This window comes from Scyliorhinus torazame, chromosome 21 (genome assembly GCF_047496885.1).
Source record: "Scyliorhinus torazame isolate Kashiwa2021f chromosome 21, sScyTor2.1, whole genome shotgun sequence".
Lineage (NCBI taxonomy): Eukaryota > Metazoa > Chordata > Chondrichthyes > Carcharhiniformes > Scyliorhinidae > Scyliorhinus > Scyliorhinus torazame.
In genome coordinates, this window is record NC_092727.1 from 46,605,183 (window position 1) to 46,617,457 (window position 12,275).

Sequence of the window (12,275 nt, forward strand, 5' to 3'; positions counted from 1 at the left end):
ACATCTTTGGACTGTGGGAGGAAACCACAGCACCCGGAGAAAACCCACGCACACACAGGGAGAAGTGCAAATTCAGCACAGACAGTGACACAAGCCGGGAATCTAACCTGGGACCCTGGAGCTGTGAAGCAATTGTGCTAACCACTATGCTACCATGCTGCCCACCCATATGCGTTACTAACCATTGATTTGACTTTTCCTCCCAATATCTGCTCTTGCTTCTACAAATAATTTGCTCCATCCCTGGGGAAATGCCAAATGTAAACAGGTTAGGAACAGGGTTAATTGTGAATTAAAAGTGTCTTTGTGTTATTACATTTTCAATATGGTGTGAACAGTAATTTCCATTTATTCACTAATCCCACAGTCCAAAGATGTGCAGGTTAGGTGGATTGGCCATGCTAAATTGCCCTTAGTGTCCAAAAAGATTAGGTGAGGTTACTGGGTTACAGAGATAGGGTGGAGGTGTGGGCCGGTGCAGACTCGGTGGGCCAAATGGCCTTCTGCACTGCAAATTCTATGATACTATGAATTGGTGTCAAGGCTTGGATATGGGACTAGAAAGGATGTATTGAAGTGACTGGAAACTCAGCTGGCCCCTGAGAAGATTTAGGGAGATATTAAGGGAAGACGTTCTGAAGAGTAAGACTCAGGCAGCTGAAGACTTTTCTGTCAATCGTAATTGTTGCAGAGGGACACAGACGTCAGTAAGGATATTACACTAGAGTCTGCAGGATGAAGGAATGGAGAATGAAAATTTGAAATATCTCGTATTAGTGGCAACTCAGTCACCAATTGGCCAACAGGTCAGTAATGATGGGTGAGCAGGTTTGATGATGGAAAACCAGCAAATGTATTTTATTCTTTAATGGGATCTGGCATCACTGGCCAGGCTAGCATTTGGTGCCCATCCCTGATCACTTGCTAGGCCATTACAGAGGGCAGTTAAGAGTCAACAATATTGCTGCCACATGTAGGCCAAACCAGGTAAGAATGGCGTGGTGAGTGCCTGGAACGCGTTGCCAGGGGAGGTTGTGGAAGCATATACATTAACGGCGTTCAAAAGGCATCAGACTGGGAGCAGAGCCTAGTGGGAAAGACAGTAGAACAGCAATGGCACGAGTTTCTGGAAGTAATTGAGGACACAGTACAGAGGTTCATCCCAAAGAAAAGAAAGGTTATCAGAGGGGGAATTAGGCAGCCATGGCTGACAAAGGAAGTTAGGGAATGCATCAAAGCAAAAGAGAAAGCCTATAATGTGGCAAAGAGTAGTGGGAAGTCAGAAGATTGGGAAGGCTACAAAAACAAACAGAGGATAACAAAGAGAGAGATAAGGAAAGAGCGGATCAAATTTGAAGGTAGGCTAGCCAATAACATTAGGAATGATAGTAAAAGTTTCTTTAAATACATTAAAAACAAACGGGAGGCAAAAGCTGACATTGGGCCGCTCCAAAATGACGCTGGTAATTTTGTGATGGGAGACAAGGAAATAGCTGAGGAACTAAATAAGTACTTTGCGTCAGTCTTCACAGTAGAAGACATGAGTAATATCCCAACAATTCCGGAGAGTCAGAGGGCAGAGTTGAATATGGTAGCCATCTCAAAGGAGAAAGTGCTAGAGAAACTAAGAGGTCTAAAAATTGATAAATCTCCGGGCCCAGATGGACTACATCCTAAGTTCTAAAGGAGATAGCTGAAGAAATAGTGGAGGCGCTAGTTATGATCTTTCAAAAGTCACTGGAGTCAGGGAAAGTCCCAGAGGATTGGAAACTCGCTGTTGTAACCCCCCTGTTCAAGAAGGGAACAAGGAAAAAGATGGAAAATTATAGGCCAATTAGCCTAACCTCGGTTGTTGGCAAGATTCTAGAATCCATTGTTAAGGATGAGATTTCTAAATTCTTGGAAGTGCAGGGTCAGATTAGGACAAGTCAGCATGGATTTAGTAAGGGGAGGTCGTGCCTGACAAACCTGTTAGAGTTCTTTGAAGAGATAACAAATAGGTTAGACCAAGGAGAGCCAATGGATGTTATCTATCTTGACTTCCAAAAGGCCTTTGATAAGGTGCCTCACGGGAGACTGCTGAGTAAAATAAGGGCCCATGGTATTCAAGGCAAGGTACTAACATGGATTGACGATTGGCTGTCAGGCAGAAGGCAGAGAGTTGGGATAAAAGGTTCTTTTTCGGAATGGCAACCGGTGACGAGTGGTGTCCCGCAGGGTTCAGTGTTGGGGCCACAGCTGTTCTCTTTATATATTAACGATCTAGATGATGGGACTGGGGGCATTCTGGCTAAGTTTGCCGATGATACAAAGATAGGTGGAGGGGCAGGTAGTATGGAGGAGGTGGGGAGGCTGCAGAAAGATTTAGACAGTTTAGGAGAGTGGTCCAAGAAATGGCTGATGAAATTCAACGTGGGCAAGTGCGAGGTCTTGCACTTTGGAAAAAAGAATAGAGGCATGGACTATTTTCTAAACGGTGACAAAATCCATAATGCTGAAGTGCAAAGGGACTTGGGAGTCCTAGTCCAGGATTCTCTAAAGGTAAACTTGCAGGTTGAGTCCGTAATTAAGAAAGCAAATGCAATGTTGTCATTCATCTCAAGAGGCTTGGAATATAAAAGCAGGGATGTACTTCTGAAGCTTTATAAAGCATTAGTTAGGCCCCATTTAGAATACTGTGAGCAATTTTGGGCCCCACACCTCAGGAAGGACATACTGGCACTGGAGCGGGTCCAGCGGAGATTCACACGGATGATCCCAGGAATGGTAGGCCTAACATACGATGAACGTCTGAGGATCCTGGGATTATATTCATTGGAGTTTAGGAGGTTGAGGGGAGATCTAATAGAAACTTACAAGATAATGAATGGCTTAGATAGGGTGGATGTAGGGAAGTTGTTTCCATTAGCATGGGAGACTAGGACCCGGGGGCACAGCCTTAGAATAAAAGGGAGTCACTTTAGAACAGAGATGAGGAGAAATTTCTTCAGCCAGAGAGTGGTGGGTCTGTGGAATTCATTGCCACAGAGGGCGGTGGAGGCCAGGACGTTGAGTGTCTTTAAGACAGAAGTTGATAAATTCTTGATTTCTCGAGGAATTAAGGGCTATGGAGAGAGAGCGGGTAAATGGAGTTGAAATCAGCCATGATTGAATGGTGGAGTGGACTCGATGGGCCGAATGGCCTTACTTCCGCTCCTATGTCTTATGGTCTTATGGTCTTGACCAACACATGGATAGGATGGGTATAGAGGGATACAGCACAAGGAAGTGCTGAGGGTTTGGCCAAGGTTGGTATCATGACCGGTCCGAGCTTGGAGGGCAGGAGGGCCTGTTCCCCCTGTGCTGTATTGTTCTTTGTTCTTTGACATAGGGTTTAAATCTCAGATCAGAGTCAAACAGGATGCATAGAAAGTGAATGGTCTGGTTGAGCCTGATAAGGTGATGCAGTGCAGGGGGCTGGGGAAGGAGTTCAATGGCAGGGGTAACAGGGACTAAAGATGATGGTTACAGCTGAGCTGGAGTAAAACAACCCAGACAATTAAAATAAAACAGTTTGACAGTATACAGGCATTGGAAGGATTGAGAGAGAGGTGGTGGAGGTAGAGCTGAGCATCATCAACATGTTTGATCAAGATTTGATAATAATAACTTATTGTCACAAGTAGGCTTCAATGAAGTTACTGTGAAAAGCCCCTAGTCGCCACATTCGCTGCCTGTTCGGGGAGCCCGGTACAGGAATTGAACCCGTGCTGCTGACATTGTTCTGCATTAGAAGCCAGCTGTTTAGCCCACTGTGCTATACCAGCCCCTAATGAAGGCTATTTTGATGCTGTGAGAAGGTGGACGCAGATCGAAAGGACTTAACAAAATGTTTCAGATGAGTGGGATTCAGCAAGAGGAAAGGTAGGTTAGAGAGGATAGATGGGCTGAATCCACCCCCCCCCCCCCAACTAAGGCTGGAAGAGGAAGATGCGTTGGATTGTTGGGGGGGTGGGGACTGGGGGTGAGGGAACAGAAGGCAAGACAGAAGTCAAGATCTGAACTCAACAGTGAGGATCACTAACTGGGATTCTCACAGGTCATCCTCTTAACTGGCATGGTAACATGTTTGTTGTTCAATAGGAATAGTGGCTCTTGATTTCAGGTCAATCAGACTTGAGCTGGGCACCAGGCTGTCATGAAAGGTGAGTAACAGACAGAAGGTGCTTCAACAAAGGTTTCAACTTTTGAGTCATATGTAAAGTAAAAGGCATTCAAATGATTTTCATCCCTTATGTTGTTCTGTACTCTCAGGATGAAAGAACATGAAGTAGAAGCATGTGGGTTGAATGCAAATAGCAAACAGGTTTATTGAAGAGGTGTTAACTGTACAAAGGCTTGATCTAGACCTAGCTAGTGAGTGGACTGCATGTGTAGCCCTTCTTCATCTCGGTGGGCCATGAGATTGAAATCGGGCTTGTTCACGAAACATGACCCCATGAATAAGATGAAATACATTTGATACATGGCGAATATTTCATAAGTTATAGAAAATGCTGAATCATTTATATATGAATAGAACTACCATTAACTTCAAGTGGTAAAAACAAAATAAATATTTGGACAGGGAGCAAGTGCACAGCTGTCACAGTTAATGTTGTGAGCAATTAGCACACACCTCACTTCACTTGCCCTTGTATGTGCGAGTCACTTCAGACCGAGAGGAAAAAAACAATGCAGATGGAAGCCAGCAGAATGTGGCAACCTGACACGTGGGCAACAGTCAACAAAATGTCTCGTGGGCCTCACTCAGAACCCAGATGGGTCACATACGGCTTTGAGTTGCAGGTTGCCCACTGCTGATCTAGACTGAGGCAAAGCCCGGGAAGCAGCTTTCTACTATCTGACTATCACGTGACTAGACTAGACCAGTGTTTTTCAAACTTTTTTCCCGGGGACCCATTTTTACCAACTGGCCAACCTTCGGGACCCAACCCAGCCAACCTTCGCGACCCACGGCGGCCGAACTTTGCAACCCACGCTGGCCAACCTTTGCGGCCCATGCCGGCCGACCAGCACGACCCACCATTTTCTCTTACCTTGTTTGTTGCTGACAAAAATGAAAGAAATGGTTTTGGGTCCCTTTGGCCCCAATGGTCCCTTTGGCCCCCCGAACTTGAAAAAAAAAAAGGCTGCGACCATATAAAAAAACTGCAGCCAAATTTTAAATAATCTGTTCCTGGCCATTTTGAAGGCTGGTCGCAGCCAAATTACAAGCCGGCTGCTGCGGCTGTTGCGTGCGAATTTGTGCGATTGGGAGCGCTGCGACGGATGGCTCCGCGACCCTCCCGACACCTACATGCGACCCATCTGCGGGTCGCGCCCCTGAGTTTGACAATGTCTGGACTAGACCATTAGACCACAACAACAACCCCATATATAACATCCCTCCCCCTTTACTTCTAAGGTCCCATGACAACAATGACCATAGTACTTTTACATTGTCATTATGGCTATTTGGCAGGTAATAAATCATTACATAGCAATAATACAGTTAATAGGAAAGACGATCTGGTGGGCGTCTATTCCGCATTGGTTTCCTGCGCACTTCAGGGATTTTGTTGTTCTTGATCTTAGAAGTGCTCTTCGAGTCTTCAGAGGATGTCTCTACCCTGGAAGATGTTACAGTCTCTTGCAGAAGGAAGACTAGTACAGTGAGGAGTTCAACAGCAATTTTAGTTTCTGCCGATTGACCAGAAGTTACAGTCACACCATCTGGTAGTATGGATGGCACTTCATCCGGTGGTTGTTCTGGCAGACACACCACTGGCACATTGATGCGTGTAGCTAACAACTGACCTGTATGCCATTTCCACATTAGCACATCTTCAGTTTGTGCTGTATCAGAGACAGGGCCAGTTTGAGCCAATACAGTTGCAGAAACCCACTCTTTGCTGGTCATATAACTGCGTGCCAAAACTTGCTCTCCTTGTTGAAACAGGAGTCTTTTGGAATTAGCTTCTCTTAAGATTTGCAACTGCTGATTGCGTTTTACTATCTCAGATTTCTCGTGCGGTAAAAGTAGATCAAAAGTAGTTCTCAGCTTCCTCTTCAGTGGGAACTCTGAGTAGTCAGAGGTGTGGTATTGCGATACTTTGTCAAGAAACTGTGGCGGCGATTTAATGAACTTTGATTCTTGGATGCTTTCATTGTACGATTTAAGGACTGGACAGACCTTTTGGCTAAACTATTCGTGGATGGATAGTAAGGTGCTGATTTTATGTGCTGGATACCACTCATCTTTAATAGGCCTCATACCCCTGAACCGTGGACCATTAACACACAATTTGTTTTACTTTCCCAAATCTGGCGAGATTTTTGATAGTTTTTTTCTGAGGTTGTTGACTTCATCAGGACTATCTCGGGTCATTTGGAGTCTGCATCGATGACAACCATGAACATGTGCCCCTCCCATGAACCTGCAAAGTCAATATGTAGATAGGGGGTACACAATAAATGAGGGGGTACACAATAAATGAGAATATACTAAGAGAGGTAGATGAAGTGAGAGATCTTGGTGTAAAAGTATACAGGTCCCTAAAGGCAGCAGTTCACTAGACAATGTTGTACAGAAAGAATATGGAATTCTCTCCTTCATTGGCAAGTTAGGATATAATGTTGAAATTGTATAAAACATGGGTGAGGCCAAAACTGGAGTATTGAGTGCAATTCTGGTCACCACATTACAGGAAGGTCGTAATTACTCTGGCGAGAGTGCAGAAGAGATTTTTTAAAATGTTGACAAGGTTGGAAAATGTAGCTACAAGGAGGGATTGGATAGGTTGGGGTTATTTTCCTTGGAACAAAGAAGCTGAGGGGTGACTTAATTGAGGTGTACAGAATTATGAGGGGAAGAGATCGGGTGGACAGGATAAAATTATTTCCCTTGGTGGAGAATTCTAGAACCAAGGGACATAGATTTTAGATAAGTGGCAGAAGGTGTAGGGGGACTTCTTTTTTTTTTTTTTTTACACACAGGGTAGTGGGAATCTGGAATTTGCTGCCTGAGTTGGTGGTGGAGGCAGAGACCCTAAACTATTTTAAAAAGTACCTGAATCTGCACCTTAAGTGCTGTAAGCTACAGGGCTATGAAATGGGTGCAGGAAGGTGGGATTGGAAAGGGCACCTGGGTGTCCTCGGGCTGGCATGGACAAGATAGGCCAAATTACCTCCTTCTGTGTTGTAACCTTTCTATGGTGCCAAGGAATTTTTGGCTATACCTATGGATGCAATGGGCATAACAGTGGCGTGTTCCTTACCCGTGCACATGACTGGCATGTCCTACTTGTTCCTCAATCTGGGCATCGATGTCTGGCCACCAGAAGTAGCTCCTCGCAAGTTCCTTCATTTGAACTATACCCAGGTGTCCTTCTTGTTCCAATAATCTTTGTCGCAAGTTTGGAGGAATTATTATCCGCATCCCCACAACAGGCAACCACCCTGTACTGTCAGCTCAAGTTTTCTGTAAACATATGGAGCTGGATTCACCGTATTTGAGCCTACGTGCAGAGGATCTGCAGTGTTTTACATCCAAAAAATCACCGCCGTCTCCTTAATGATTCTGTGACCAGTGAGGGGCTCGCAGCCACGCCGCATAAAACTATTGGCTCCCACGATAAAAACAGGTGGAGAATGGCTGTGGCCACGCATGCGCACGACGACCTGCAGCGGTTGCGCCATAAAAGTGTCCCCCTGGCCTCCCCCCACCAGTCCCACCCAGCCCTCGCGGAAGGCCCCCCCCGAGGCAGCAGCATAGCTCCTGCCTGACTGTAGCGGTGCTGGACAGTCCTCAGCTGCCACACCGGTTTTCCTGACCGCTGAGACCATACATCAAACGCACAGTCGGAAACTCGGCCCATCGCGGGCGGGCCTTCAGGTGACGAGCTAAGGCCGTCCCAATGGCATGCAACGCGATGATGCCATTTTGGAGGGGGCGGAGCATACAAAAACCTGCAAACAGGCGCCACCCCCGATTTCGGCGTCAAAAAGGATTCTCCGCCCGATTACCGATTCCAAAATCGGCGTTGGGGAACGGTCAATCTCGCCCATGGCTTTAATTTGGGATGCGTACTCACTATACTCCTTTTTAACACCATTTCCAGCACTTTCCCCATCACGGGATCATTTCTGGTCTGCTGTTAGATCAAAGCTGCAGTTACGGGGAGATATTCTGTAAAACAATAAAATATATTTTCACTACTGGATGGTATCTGACCAGTAGGCAAAGGCAAACGTGATAATGCATCAGCATTGGCTTGGCTCTCAAACTGACGGTATTTGATTGCGAAGGAATGTATAGATAACATTAAAGACCATTGTTGAATCTGCTTGCTGCCAATGAAGAAATACTCTTAGGTGGCCCAAAAATAGTTGTTAACGGCCTGTGGTCCATCAGCGATGTGTGATGACCATAGAGGTATTGATGACATTTTCTCACACCAAATATAATACTCAGTGCCTCCTTTTCCAATGGAGCGTAGTTTGACTCAGCACTTAAGGTATGCATCACAAAAGCTATTGGTCCTTTCCTGAAGATAGTATGTGTGACATCACTGCCCCAGCTCCATAGATTTCATAGAATTTACAGTGCAGAAGGAGGCCATTCGGCCCATCGAGACTGCACCGGCCCTTGGAAAGAGCACCCCACTTAAGCTCACATCTCTACTCTATCCCCGCAATGCCACCCAACATTTTTGGACACTTAAGGGCAATTTAGCATGGTCAATCCACCTACCCTGCACATCTTTGGACAGTGGGAGGAAACCGAACCACCCGGAGGAAACCCACGCAGACACGGGGAGAACGTGCAGATTCCGCACAGACAGTGACCCAGCCAGGATTTGAACCTGGGACCCTGGAGCTGTGAAACGACAATACTAACCACTGTGCTACCGTGCCACCCTTACGGCGCCATATGGTGAGGTGTCACAGGCAAGTTGTAGAGATAACGTCAGGTTGAAATCTACCAACTCTTTTAACTTCTTTAGTGCTTCTTTAACTGACTGATTTGCTTTTTCATACTCTGGTGTCCATTGCCATTCTTGTTTTATGCAATGGTTTAAGCAGGATCGCAAGATTCAAAAACAAATTTCCCATCATAGTTAATTAACCCTACTTCTGATGGAATGATCTTAACTGTGTTACATTTGTTGTTTGCGGGGCCTCTGCAGTATCTCCATCTTCTTAAGTGCCTTGCTATCGATCACAAGGTCTGAATATTGTACTGACATTTGAAAATAGTCACATTTTTCTTTCCAGACACAAGGACCATGCATCTGAAGGTGTTTCTATGTAGCTTCTAGGTTACCGAAGTGTTCCAGTTCGTTGATACCAGTGATCAGTATGTCACCAAGGTAACATGGTACCCCTAGTAGATCGCTTAAGATTTGATCCATGGACCATTGAAATGTGGGTGCCGACGTTATACCAAAAGGTAATCTATCGCAGAATAGCCCTGTGTTATAATGGTGAATGGGTGTTGAGATGCAGCTGTAACATTCATTTGCAGGTAAGCCTGAATAGGTCGATTTTGCTAAACACCTGTCCTCATGCTCGGCTGGCTGAACAAATCCTCAATCAACAGTAACGGGTATTGATCCGCACATAAAACTGGATTGATGGAAATCCTGTCTGCTTCATTACAGGCACAGTAACAGTTTCCCAGTCACTCGTGGTGACGGGTTTTAAGACTTCTGCATCCGCAAGTCTCATTAGTTCAGATATAACTGGCTGGGTAGACATTTTCTGTGTGGCGGCTATTTTATGGATCCTGGTGCTTACTCCAAGCTTAGAAGCCTCCTTAGCAGCAAGTTCCATCGAAACTGCTATCCCGAAGACTGTTTTAAGACTTCAATTTTGTGCAGTTAGCAATTTCCACTGTATGGCCTCTCTTTAGCCCACAAACCAGGCAGTCTCCAATCATTCATAATACTGTGAGTCACCTTAGTGTTGCAACAAACTGTGTTATATTCATTCCTTCTAGTTGATTGCTTGTGAAATCTAAAACACTCCGCAATTATTCGTGGTTTGAGTGAATAATGGTCCTCCAGTGTCTTAGTTAATTCTGAAAATGGTTTGCTGCCAGGTTTCTTAGGCTGAATCAGACAGGAGTAGATTAAAAAGTTCTACTGCCAGTGGTGCTAAGGAAAGCAGGGACTACGAGATCCTTGGAAATCTTGTTAGCTAAGGACTTCCTGCATAGGGCTTCCAATTTTCAGATTCTTCCTTGAATGAGCCAACGTACCAAACTGTCCTGCCATTTTATTGTGATATCACTATCTACTCGCAACTTCCCTTAAATTAAACAGTCTACATTATATTGCAATACAAGCCAATTATAGCAGCTGGTCTTGGATTTATTGCAATGCATGAAATCTCTCTGTCTCACTCTACCTCCATGCCTTAATAACTGCGCACATGCCAAGCTCTGTAGCCCAAACTCCTCAGGGTGAGTTTTAATTTTAGGTCTGTCTTTTTTTTCTGCCCACAACCTGACGGTCTGATGCCAAGTGCAATCGGCTGACCCACTGTTGATTCTGCCTCATCATCAAAAGCTTTGATTCTCTTTTCTTGCTTTAAAACAATTTAATCTGTTCCTCATCGCCAGTATTCTTTCTATCTTGCTATATTCTGTACTCTCAGGACAAACGGATGTGAAGTAGAAGCACATAGGGTTGAATGCAAATAACAAGACAGGTTTACTGAAGAGCTGTTAACTCTACAAAGGCTTGATCTAACCGAGGCAAAGCCTGGGAGGCAGCCAACGATGTCACAAACTATCACATGACTCAATCCGTGCCCACGCGTCGACACAACAACCCCACGGTAGCACAGTTGCCTACCAGCGCCAGGGTCCCAGGTTCGATCCTGGCTTGGGTCACTGTCTGTGCGGAGTCTGCACGTTCTCCCCATGTCTGCGTGGGTTTCCTCTGGGCGCTCCAGTTTCCTCCCACAAATACCAAAAGACGTGCTGTTAGGTCATTTGGACATTGAGTTCTCCCTCAGTGTATCCTCAATAGGCGCCGGATGTGACGACTAGGGGATTTTCACAGTGACTTCATTGCAGTGGTAAGCCTACTTGTGACAATAAAGTTTATTTAACAGTTTATAATTCAATCATGGAGTAGAAATGTATCCCATGCAAAGTGGATTATTTTTCAAAGGATGCTTGAAACACTATCCAATCATTTCTGGATTCAAATCTAACCAATTAATGGCATCTAAAATACTCATAAAAAGGGTAGCTGGCATTCCAAAACAAATATTGATGAAGGGAATGCAGATGTTGTCTGTTGAAAACTTTCTTAAAATCCATACAAAGTCCCACATGAAAGGCTGGTTAATCCTTTACTATCAAGGTACCCGTCTCCTTTTGCATTCTGTCTTTTGCAATGTTGTGTATCCTGGAATATTTAGATATTAAAAAAACTATATTTGCAACATTTTCCGATCTATCTTATTTGGAATGCTTTGTGCATACAGATAATAAGGCAATAAAGGTTATTTATTTAAACTACTACCTGTATTGTTTGCATTAACCTTATTCTCTGTTGTACTATTAGCATGAATTCTGTCCTTCCTGTCCTTATCCAAATCACAATTCTCTGTTATGGCGACGTTTCTTGTTAGCTTTTTATATTTCCCTGTACCTGACAACTTTACCCACCACTCCCCCAGCTTTTTGTTTAAACTCCCACTATCCACAGCTCTAGTTAGTTCCACTTTTCATAGTCTTGGTGCCAGTGCCCCATAAACTGAAAGTCTTTCTTCCCACACCATTCCCTCGGGCCATGTTTGAACCTATGCCAATTTTCAGGTGGGTTAGGTAGTAATCCAGAGATCATTATCCTTGATGTTTTGCTTGTTAATTTAGAATCCAGTTCTTCCAACCACCTGTACATAGCCTTATTAGTTTAAGCCAAATTGTTCGTTCCTACATTCTCCTCCACCAAATTCTCCAGCTAAGGCACCAAGCAACACAACTTTCAGACCGCCTGATCTTGGCTGCAGAGAGCAGTATTTATCATCCTGACTGGACTGTCCTTTATCACTACAACATTCTTTTTCAGTGCCCTCACTTGAATGGACTCCTCTACAATCAGTTTGTCCACTCCACATGTCCTTGTTCTCACCCATACAGATTTTTGAAATTGTATTCCAATTGTGCATTTTTGTTTAATTACAAATGCCTCTACTTAAGCAGGAATACTCCACAATAAATGTACGAGTACAAGATT